Raw genomic sequence first — 12493 nt, 5'->3', positions numbered from 1 at the left:
TAGGAAAGCCTTCCTGAGTGAGCCCCAAGGTTAGGAAAATATACTCCTTTACAGATAGCTTGGTCCTGGAAGGACCCACAAATGCTGCAGAAGTGTACCATAAAACTAAGACGGGAGGTGAATAATGTTTAAAAGATAAGGCAATGTAACCATTTTCTTGAAATGGAGATACTCTCCCATTGTTCCTGGTTATTTGGGTCTGTCTTTAACAAGTACTCATGAAAAGATAACTAGGATCCAGTGTACTGTGCTAGTTCCTGAGGAATCCCAAGAGAGTGGGACTCGCAGATGTCACCTCTCCTGGGAAGCCCACCCACAAGGAAAACAAAAAGGAATGGGACGCAATCCCTGCTTTTAAAGAGCTCACAGGTTCATAGGGAGATGTGTTTCCCAGCAAATGATGAAAGAACAATGTGCTTGTGTTTCTGGCTGAGACACAGACTGGGAGCTGGCCCGGAGTAATATGCAGTGAATTTTGCGGAGGACCCCAGGAAGCCCCGTTCTAGACTCTTCTAGAGTCTCTTTGAGCCAGGCCTGTCAGAGGGAGAAGAGGAGTTTTTTTTTTTTTGCTCTTATTTCCAAAAACGAGTCACCTTACTTTTATATTCTTATATTTGGGGGGGGCAAAATATTTCACTTTTTTTTTCAATAAGAATTCCTCACCACATTTGCATATGGACAACAGTGTCTGAAGAGAATTTAGGAATTTTTTTCAGAGAAGGGGGGCGAATGACAGAGATTTGCCCATGGATTTAGCACAGTTAATTTCTGGAACTTGTCCTTTAAAAGGCCGTACCTTAGGTGAAAACTATACTTTTTGTCTGAGTGTTTTTACTGAGTAAAAGGATTCATGTTTTCATCCACCGTGTGTTGAAAACGAAAAAATAAAAAAAGTTGGTTTTCGTGGAGAAGGATTAAAGGCATGCACCTAATTGCCAAATATTCTTTTTTTTTTTAAAAAGAACTGGTCCGAGGCGGTCTTTATTGGGCTGTGAGTGGTTTCGCCTTTAGAAGCTTGTTTTAGAATCTTGTGCTAACCCCACACCTCTCCAGGCCTGTTCAGACTAGAATTATCTGGCAGGGAATTTTTTTTTTTTTTTTTTAATGTCTCGAGCAGGAACATCTCAGAAAATGTTCACCTCAATCTTCAAGTTGATTGGCTGAGCAATTTACTAAATAAGTACTATGAGAATCAAATGACCATCAGCTGGTAGAAGTGTTTTTGGTCTGTGTTGGTCACAGGATCTCAGGTATGCAGGAGCTGGACAGATTGCAGCCTTGGCTCAAATCCTCCAGTGGGACCCAAAAGGAATCCAAGTTCTCAGGAATGTACTTTAATTAGACACCTGTATTTTAAAACGTTGGGTTTTTTTTTTTTTTTTTCCCCTCTGGCATAATTTCACCCTGTGATACCCTGAGTATAATAGGCATGCCTTTCTTTCCTGGGCCACAGTGGGAGCTAATTAGACTTTTGGTTCTTAAGCACGTGGGAGGCAGTTTGCTTGTCACAACCCACTTCATTGAGGCCTCAGTGATACACAGAGGACTGCACATATTTCAAGTATACGATTTGATGAGCCGAGGTAGGCAAACACCCATGGTCGCATCACGACGGTCAAGATCATACATAGCACCCAACACCTCCTGTAGCCTCCTTCTGTCCATTTTTGTTTGTTTTTGTTTTCATTTAAGTGATTTTTGTTTTTTCCGTTATAGTTGGTTTACAGTGTTCTGTCCATTTTCTGCTCTGCAGCAAAGTGCCCCAGTCACACGTACGTTCTTTTTCTCACATTATCCTCCATCGGGCTCCATCGTGAGTGACTAGACAGAGTTCCCAGGGCTGTACAGCAGGATCTCACTGCTTCTCCATTCCAAAGGCAATAGTTTGCACCGATTAACCCCAGAGTCCCAGTCCATCCCACTCCCTCCCACTCCCCCTTGGCAACCACAAGTCTCTTCTCCGAGTCCATGAGTTTCTTTTCTGGGGAAAGGTTCATGTGTGCTGTATATTAGATTCCAGATATGATATTTTTTTTCCTTTTTTGGCCACTCCGCATCATATGGAGTTCCCAGTCCAGGGATCAGATCTGAGCCATAGTTGTGACCTAAGCCCCAGCTCTGGCAACCCCGGATCCTCAACCCACTGTGCCGGGCCGGAGATCGAACCTGTGTCCCAGTGCTCACAAGACTCCTTGGATCCTGGTGCACCACAGTGGGAACTCCTTCTTCTGTCCGTTTTTATATGAGATCTGCTCCATGGGAGGGGCAATTTTTGTTCACTTTTTTAAATTGTTGCTGATTATTTTTATTATAGTCAATTACAATCTTCTGTCAATTCCTGCTGTACAGCAGTGTGACCCAGTCATACATGTACATACATTCTTTTTCTCTTACTGTCTTCCATCATGAAATGAACTTTGTGTTAGACTAACAACAAGTTGATTGGCTGAGCAATTGACTAAATACGCGATAGGAGACTCAGAATACACACTGATGTATGTTCTGTCAATCTATAAATATGCCGTCATAGTTGACTGCATAACTGTTAAGTTACAGAAGGCTGCTGGTACACGTGCCAAAACATGTGGACTATCATGAAAGGGGATTGGAGGGAACATCTAGAGCCAAACACAATTTCGACTTGGTGAAGGTGACATTTCTGGCCGTGCTATGAAATCACTCGTCCCTCTTCATTTACTGCCACATGCAGTGCTCGGGCTCCAAATTTCTTTTCAAAAAGGATGGTTTCTAACGTGAGGGATGCTTTGGGGGAGGCAGAGGAGACTCATCCAGACAATCCCTTAAAAAGGCAGGGAAGTCCACTCTCCCTGTAGCGGAATGAGCCGCGAAGTGGGATTTCGTTCATTTCCCGTGACGCTTGGATGAGACGGTCTGCTTGGCTTTCAACACATCGGTGGGTTTCTTCACTTCTTGGTTGGATTCATAGGTCAGCCCTGTTCTCCTTCTGGAGGGTAAGCTTTTCAAATTCTGGGTTAATGTTCTCAAGAAAGGGTCTTTCTCACAATTCCAAGCAGGCTTTCCAACAGCAGGTGGCAGGCTTAACTTTGAACCAGTCTTCTCCTCCCTTGAAACTCTCTTTCCCATTATGTGAACCTCAAGCACATGGTCTTTAGCCAGAATGGATGGGGTTTTTGGTTGGTGTTCAGGACTGTCTTTGTTTTGTTTGTTTACACTGTGAATAGGCCTTGAGCAGTGCCATCACCCGACCCTGGGGTTTGGGTGTCTTCTTAATTGTTAGAGAATAGAATTATGTGATTTGCCATTTTTAGTTTGACTTCATAAGACTTCTAACATGTATTATTGTTGAATAGTCTATCTTGGAGTATATTTCTTATATTCTATTCTCTAAATTTTGATAAACTTTAAAATGTGTCGTGTTGCTTACTGGATGACACTGATAAATAACACTTTATTTACCATTTTTCCCTTTTGTATGCTCTAGATAAATTTAAAAGTAGGAGAGAAAGACCATCGGAACTGTAAGCTTCTTTAGACCTAGAAGATTTGGAGGATAGATAGGGTGAGCTTTGAGAATTTAAAAAAAAAACCACCGTATTCCCATGTTCTAATCTAAATATAGACTAAAATTTATAAAAGATAATAACTGGACTTCCCGTCATGGCGCAGCAGAAATGAATCTGACAAGGAACCCTGAGGTTGCTGGTTCGATCCCTGGCCTCGCTCGGTGGGTTAAGGATCTGGCGTTGCCGTGAGCTGTGGTGTGGGTTGCAGATGCGGCTCGGATCCCACATTGCTGTGGCTGTGGTGTAGGCCGGCAGCTTCAGCTCTGATGTGACCCCTAGCCTGGGAACCTCCATATGCCTCAGGTGAGGCCCTAAAAAATAAAAATAAATTAAAAAAATAAAAGATAATAACCCATTGGATTTGGGTGTTAAAACTAACCAAGCTAAACCCTTGCCTCACTGTAATTGTTAATCTTCTTATTCATAAAAGTAGTTATGAACATTTAGTGGTTTATGAAATATAAATTTGTGTGTTCTATAAATACTTCATTTTATTGGAGTATATTTGGCTTACAATGGTGTGTTAATTTCAGGTGTTCAGCAAAGTGAATCAGTTATACATATATAGTGTGTGTGTATATATATATGAATGCTCATATGAATGCTTTATTTTATATTGAGGGTAAGAGTCAGCTAAACCTGTACAAGCAATCTTTTTTCCTACTTTGCTATATATATACCCTGGCATTTTAGGCAGTGCCAAAATATACTTCATAGATGGAGTTGTTTTTAATTTATTTAAAAAAGAAGAAACCCAAGTATCAAACAAAAACCTACTTCGCTTTATAAATTCCACCCTTCTCTTTCCCTAAGGGCTAACCACCTGGTGAAACACTATTATTATAACTTGGCAGGTGGGTTCCCTGTTAAAATTAGACATCTGTAATTAAATAGTTAGATAGTCGAATCATTCCCTTGAAATTTATATATTTATAGCTCTCAGAAACCTGGTCATCGTTTCTTATACCTAATAAATTTTTGAAAAGCTACTTTTTGTGGAGTTCCCACTGTGGTGCCATGGATTAAGAATCTGACTGCAGCAACTCTGGTTGCTGTAGAGGCACCAGTTGGATCCCCGGCTCAGCACAGTGGGATAAAGGAGCTGATGTTGCCATAGGTCACAGCTGCTGCTCAGATTCAATCCCTGGCCTGAGAACTTCCATGTGCCATGGATACGGCCATAAAATTAATACAAAATAAAATAAAAGCTATGCTTTTGGTCACTAACTAGTTGTGTCCAGCCACATGTTCAGTCAAAGAATGGTAACATTCTAAGTATGGCCTTTTTTCCTAATTTGTTTCTAAATGATAGCCAAAGCATGTTAAACTCCTAAGAAGGTCAGATTCTAAAACGCGTGTCCTTGGAGCAAAGATGCATGGTCATTTACATTCTAAAAAAAAAAAATCCTAAACGTTGAAAACAATCATTGGCTACAGCGGCCCTGTGCTAATATAAAAACACCTTCTTGGAGATACCAGGCCTTTTCCTGCCTTGGGGCCCTTGTTCAGAATTGTTCCTCTCTGCGATGTTCTCTTAGTCCAGGTGTGCCCCCAGTTCTCCTTCTCCTCCTTCAAGAAGCTGCTCAAATGTCACACCCGCAATGTGGCTTTCCCTGACCACCTTCTGAAAACTAACCTTCCTCTTCACTTTCTTGGATTCTTCGAAGAAATGACCATATGTACCTGTCGAGTTTGTTTTTCATCTTTCCCTACTTGGACCTTCAGTCGCTGAGCCCCAGTTCCATTTAGAGTCTTGGTCCAGTGTCACATCCCCAGTGCCTGGCAGAAACTAAGGAGAAGGCACTCAGGGGGCATTTCTGGGGTCAAGGATCGAATCAATTAATCAATGCCGAGGACACCTATCCTCGACCCTTTTTTAGATATCTAAGTTGTATAATTGAAGAACTTGCTCGAAACTGACATACTGGTGAGCTGCTGCTGTGAATTCTTTGCCATGTATCTTTTTTGCCCTGTTCTTCAGTGATTTAGACCTTTGGTAGAAATGGCTGTATCATCCTGAGTTGATAGAGGAAACAGTGTATTTCCCCTGCAATTTATTTATGGCATCATTGCTCCGTTACCCAAGTTAAGGTGGCATAAGGCAAACAAAGCTGCTCCACCAAGGCCACAGTGAAATGGTGGATTGGGTTTTGTTTGCTTTTTTGTTTGATTTACACACACACACACACACACACACACACACACACACACTGCAAAAACATGCCAAATAATCAAGTGGAGATTTTCTCACAATCATGTAGTCTCCAGAAGGGCAGGCATTTTCATCTTTTTTGTTCACCGCTGGATCCCTAGCACCTGAGAGGGTGTCTGGAACTTGGCTTAACATCACTCGATCAATACATGTTGAGTAAGTAAATAAACGGAGAGATTGTTTTAAATTGCATCTGTACATGGGCTTATTGTTAGCATGTCAATAAAGAGAACGTGCAATTGAAATCACTTGATAGCACTTCCACGTAGGTTTTCAGGATTGATGTCCTCTCTTTCCTTCCACAGAGCCCCTTCCCAGAAGGCTGCGGATCGTCGTAGCTGCTGGAATGTGTAGGTGCCCTCAATGGCTCAGTAGCCAGTGTAGATCCTGTCATTTGTAATCAGTAGCTACATCTGGCTACTGGGTCTCTGATGGCACCTTCTACCTTCTGATGGCCCAAATGAGGTTATTGGGAAGTCCTCAGTAGTGAAAGCTCTACCTTGATTTACACACACACACACACACACACACACACAGAGTCAAATTCTGGGGTGGGTGGTAAGTCTTCCACCATTAGTTGGAGTTGAGGAACCATCAAGGTTTTGTGAACGATGAGGTGTGTTTGATTTCAACACCACAAAGGGGAGGAATCTGGATATTTTATCCATGAATTGTTTTTCTTTTCACTCTCTTTCTCTCTGTCTCTATCTCTGTTTCTCGTCTCCACTGGGGAAGGTATCCTTTGGTCGCAAAACTATCCGTCTGCCTATCTGTCTGTCTGTCTGTCTATCTATCTGTCTGTCAATCTGTCATCTACCTATCTTTTGTATCCATCTGTCTTATCCACCCATCTAGCCATTCATCCGTCCATCCATCTTTTTCATTCATCTCTTGACTTTACATGGCATTCTCAAAATAAGATGGTAATTTAAGTTGAAGGAAATGTCACTTGTAGTGTATGTGCAATCCCAGCCGTGCATTTGTGACTTGTGGTTGTCTTTACCTGTGGTAGCGAAGATAAATGCCAGAAATCTTGAATGCAGCGGGCAGTTATGTTGAGATCCAATGTGAGAAGACTTGCAGGCCCACCATCCAGGTCTGGGCATGAACCTGGCATACAATGTAGATTTCTGTGTTTGTTGGGCAACAGCTACATTGTCTGCTGGGTTTCAGGCTACCTGGAAGCATGTGCTTCGCAGCTGTTTTCATCCCCGCTTCAACTGTACTGTTTTAGAACCCTTTTTTGCAGTGGCATAAACCAGTGGACTTTACCAGTGGGCAGTGTGTAGAGAGAGGACCCCAGGAAAGCTGATCACCTTTGCAAAAGAGGATTTTGTTACGACTTCCCCAAGATGGCGACACACCTGCCCAGGAAACTCAATGAACCAGAGACCAGATGTCATCCCATCCTTCCTTCTCTCTACCTCAGCTCGCGAGGATTGGTCAGCAAGCCGTGATTAAAATTGGGGTTTTATTCCTATTTAGTATCAGGAGGCATAGCCTACGCACACTGCCCTGTCTCACCGTTCCTTCTCACTTCGGCTTCCTGCCCACCTGCAGGAACCCAGTTTCTCTCCGTCCTCCCTTTATCACAGCCTCGCGATTTTATCAGTGAATGATTCTCAGTCTCCCCAGAATCCGTATTTCTCATGCTGCCTCAACCACCTTCTCCATCCCTTGCTTCCTCCAGCGAACGCTGGAATTCAGGTAAAACGGACTTTTTTCATCTCTTAGGAGAGCAACAGAAGAGCAGCTTTCTTATGGAATGACAGAGAACTTGTAAAGATAAACCACCAGTTTCCAGGAGGAGAGGAAGAAAATAATGATGGAGATAGCCTCTGGAAAGCATCCTCTTATATATGGAATAGATGGTCAGAGTGGACTTGCTGTAAAGCACAGAGAACTCCACCCAAGATTCTGTGATAACCTATGTGGGAAAAAAATGCGTGTATGTCCATGTATAACTGAATCACTTTGTTTTACAGCAGAAATCATCACAGCCTTGGAAATCAACTGTAATTTAATAAAACTTTAAAAACTATTCTTATATTCTGTTTTACTGTGGTCTGTTCCTGCTAAATAAATTTAAATCTCCAAGCATTAAAATAAATAGATCGGTCTAAACCATTAAATGTTCATTAGTAAGAAAATAGAACTTTCAAAGGAGACATTGTAAACCCTTGGTTATATGGATGGAGATTTTCAGTAAGAAAACATGGAAGTGAATATGAATTAAGAGACTTAAAGGAGAAAATGGATATAAGAAATGAAAAGAAAAATGTCTGCATGTAAATGTTGGTCGTAGTGATATGATCTACTTTTGTCACCCTACGTTGAATTCAGTCAAAATAAAGCAAATGACTTGGAGCTTTGAAAAGATCGTGCTTGTGTGTGTGTGTTGACTTTATCCCAGCGCTTTTGTGCCCTGCTAAGAGCAAGTCATTCCACTGGAGGTATTTGACAGCCTTTGAAGAGTTAAGAAAAGTCTCTGGGAAGTATGGTTATGTTTACTCAATTATCATTATGCAAGGGACAGTTTTCTTTCTCCTGTCTCCACTCCCATACTTGTGATGTCCTGAGTCCCTTTGACTCCGAAGAGAATGTTGACAGTGGAGCCTGGTGTGAAGAAGAACTCCCTAGTGAAATGGTTATGTTTCCTCTCAAGTCTGAGGGACCAGCACTGAATTGATCCCCAAAGCAAAGATAAAGATGCCAATGACCAGGGCCTTGTTTCCTCACTTTTCCTCTCTGTGGGACCCAGGAAGGCACGGGCAGGGGTATGTTGGCTCTAGAAAAGGCACAGCACCCTGGCTCTATTATTGTTTTTTTTTTTTTTAACGTTCCGTTTCGAAGCAATTTCAGGCTTTAAAAAAAAGTTACAAAATTGGAGTTCTCGTTGTGGCACAATGCACACAAACCCGACTAGTACCCATGAGGATATGGGTTTGATCCCTGGCACCACTCAGTGAGTTGAGGGATCCAGCATTGCCGTGAGCTGTGGTGTAGGTCACAGACCAGCTTGGATCCCACGTTGCTGTGGCTGTGCGCAGGCTGGCAGCTGCAGCTCCATTTTGACCCCTAGCCTGGGAACCTCCATATGCCACAGGTGCAGCCTTAAAAAGTGAAACAATATATTAAAACATTAACATAAGGACAGAGCTGATGGGGGTTGAAAATGGTGCAGCTCTTTTAGAAAAAAGTTTGGCAGTTCCTCAAAAAGTTAAACAGAGTTACCGTGTATATGACCAAGCACTTCTGTCCTAGGTATATACCCAAAAGAATCAAAGACAGCTACTTAAACAAATGCATGTACACGCATCATCACTGTTCCTGTTCATAATAGCCAAAAGGCTGGGACCAACCCAAATGCCCATCAACTGATGAATGGATAAACAAAAGGTGGTTCGTCCATACAGTGGAATATTATTCAGCCATTAAAAGAGATAGAGTACCAATACCTGCTGCAACATTGAATGAAACTTGAAAACATTACACGAAGTGAAAGATGCCAGACCAAACAGGTCAAATATTGCATTTGACCAAATAGTCACCACTTGCATGAAATGTCCAGAATAGGCAAGTTGAAAGAGACAGACAGGGAGTTCCTGTCGTGGCTCAGTGGTTAGTGAATCTGACTAGCATTCATGCGGACACAGGTTCTATCCCTGGCCTTGCTCAGTGGGTTAAAGATCTGGCGTTGCCATGGGCTGTGGTAATTGGTGGTGATGGGCTTGGATCCTGTGTTGCTGTGGCTGTGGTGTAGGCTGGCAGCTACAGCTCCGATTGGACCCCTAGCCTGGGAACCTCCATATGCTGTGGGAGCGGCCCTAAAAAAAGCAAAATAAATAAATAAATAAATAAAGAGACAGTGGCCGAATTGTTGCCAAGGGCTAGGGGAAGAAGTGCAGAGTGACTGCTAATGGGTAGAGGGTTTCTCTTTGAGGTGATGCAATCGTCCTGGAATTAATATTCTGGTGATGGTTGCACAACTTTGTGACTATGCTAAAGACTGCTGAATCGTACACTTTAAAAGGATAAATTCTATGGTATGTGAATTACATCTCAAAAATACAGAGTGCTCACATCCTCCTTGTCAATTCCCCAGATGTTACTATCTCATGTAACCAACAGTTATAAAAATCAGTAAATTAACATCAATATGATAATACCATTTAGACACCTTGTTCAGCTTTCATCACTTGTCTCCCTGTTGTTCTATTTATTTATGGTTCACGATCCAATCTAAGATGCCATATTTAGTTGTCCTGTCCCTTTATCATTCATGACTTTGCCACTTTTGAAGAGTACAAGCCAGTTATTTTGTAGACTGTCCTTCAATTTGGATTTCTCCAGTGGTTCCTTTTGCTTAAATTTGGGCTGTGCATATTTGGCAAGAATACCCCACAAGTGACATTGTCTCCTTCTTAGTGCATCATATTATAAGAAGACACGTTATGTCAAATTGTCCCACTACTGGTAATGTTCACTTGGACCATTTGGTTAAGTCGGGGTCTGATCCTGGCTATTTACATTTTTCATTCTTGCTTTAAAAAAAAATAGCCAAAACATGGAAGTAAGCTGAATGTCCACTGACAGAAGGATCGTTAAAGAAGATGTGGTCCATATACACAATGGAATATTACCCAGCCATAAACAGTGAAATAATGCTACTTGCAGCAACATAAATGGGCCTCGAGATTACCATATTAAGTGAAGTCAGAGAAAGACAAATACTATAGGATATCACTTATATGTGGAATCCAATACAAATGTTACAAAAGAACTTATTTATAAAACAGAAGCTCACGATTTCAAAATCAAATTTAGGGTCACCAAAGGGCAAACCGTAGCGGGGAGGGGGGGATAACCTGGGAGGATGGAATTAACACATACACACTACTGTATATACGGTAACTAACAAAGACCTACTGTACAGCACAGGGTGGTAGGTATACTCAGTGTGCTGAAATAACCTATATAGGAAAAAAGAGTGGATATCAGTGTATGTATAGCCAATTCACTTTGCTGTAAACCTGAAGTTAATACACTGTAAGTCAATTATACCCCAATAGTCCTTTTAAAGTTTCCTTTTTTTTAATTTAAAGTTTCCTTTTATCACTATCCTGTACTCCTATTCTCCTTCCCTCCCCACCCAAAGTTCGTTATGTTTAATATATATCATTTACTTTTTATATAATCTTGAAAATAGATCTTGTTTTTGGCCTTCGGGTATTTTTCATTTACCTGAGTGGTACTATGTTATATGTCATTGTTTCTTATTGGGCTGTGCATATTTTTTTTTTTTTTACTCTCTTTTTGTTCTCACACCAGAATGATTTTGTTCTTATTACAGTATAGTCGATTTGATGAAGCCATACATTTTTTTTAAGGTCGGTCCATGTTGCGGTCTCATTTGTTGCTTTTAATTCTACATAGTACTTCATGGAGTTGCAACTACCACATTTCATCTCTGCCATTTCCAGTGATGGAACCCACAGGGGAACCAATTCCTTGCCACCACAAAGAACATTGTAATAAACATTCTGCTATATGACGGCTGGATCTGTGTAGGAAATTATTTGGAATATATAATGAGGAGTGAAGTTGTGGGATCACAATAGACACACACACACGTACACACCCCGCCCCCCATACACCTCGGGATGGCCCGATCCGTCTATGTTTCCAACATCAGTGATTGAGATGTCCTATTATATCCCTGCCAATAGTTGATTCAATGAAGACGTTTTTGCTTCTCTAAAATGTGTGTATATGAACGATTGGGTCACTTTGCTGTACAGCAGGAATTGAAGGAAAATTGTAAATCAATGATACTTTAATAAAAAAATTTTTTAAATAAATAAGTGTCAAGTGCCATCTTGCTGTTTTATTTTGTACTTCTCCAGTTACTAGTGATCGCGAACATCTTTTCATATGCATTTGAGCCCTGGAAATTTTTAATAACTTTCCTGACCACACCTTTTCCCATGTTTTAACTTCTAAAATCCAGAACTAGGGCACACATTGGGAAACGTGCACATAAACTCAATGGGCACCTGACCGAATAGATTTGTGTAACCATCATCCAGGTCGAGAAATGGAATATGGCCAGGACCTCAGAAACACTCTTCCTCTGCGTCCATCCCAGTCATTGTTCCTCCACCAGCCCAGAGGAAACTCCTGTCCTAAAACACTAAAATTAGAGGCTAGTTTTGCTTGGTAATGAAGTTTCTCTCAATGGAATGATATAGTACATGATCATTTGTGTTTGACTTCTTCTTCTCAAAAAAAAAAAAAAAAGTGAGATTTACCCATGCTTTATGTAGGCACAGTTTTTTCATTTTCATCGCTGCACTTTATTCCACCTTAGTGAACATCTGAATATTTCTGGTTGTGTACTTTGGTGAGTAAGGTCCTTTTACTTACACAGTTACAGCCTGGTGGCACTGGTACCCTCATTCTGTTGGAGTATACCTAGGAGTGGAAGTGTTAGGTCATAGAGTTTGGATAAGTCAGCTTTTTTTTTTTTTTTTTTTTTTTTTTTGCTTTTCAGGGCCCCACCCGCAGCATATGGAGGTTCCCAGGTTAGGGGTCTAGTCGGAGCTGTAGCCGCCGGCCTACACCACAGCTACAGCCACACGGGATCCGAGCCGCGTCTGCGACCTAAACCACAGCTCACGGCAACGCCGGATCCCCAACCCACTGAGCAAGGCCAGGGATCGAACCTGCGTCCTCA

The 12493-nt window shown here is 41.6% G+C and overlaps 2 non-coding genes across 2 annotated transcripts; both read left to right on the top strand.

The window, feature by feature from the left end:
• MIR222 (microRNA 222) lies at positions 6113-6192 on the top strand. The gene has a single exon (NR_035397.1). It is a non-coding gene; the product is annotated as a microRNA 222 (primary transcript).
• MIR221 (microRNA 221) lies at positions 6863-6932 on the top strand. Its single transcript, NR_035371.1, has one exon. It is a non-coding gene; the product is annotated as a microRNA 221 (primary transcript).

The sequence above is a fragment of the Sus scrofa genome, chromosome X (genome assembly GCF_000003025.6).
Source record: "Sus scrofa isolate TJ Tabasco breed Duroc chromosome X, Sscrofa11.1, whole genome shotgun sequence".
NCBI classification, from domain to species: Eukaryota; Metazoa; Chordata; class Mammalia; order Artiodactyla; family Suidae; genus Sus; species Sus scrofa.
The sequence above is the reverse complement of the archived record's forward strand: the minus strand, read 5'-3'. Positions and strand labels throughout refer to the sequence as shown.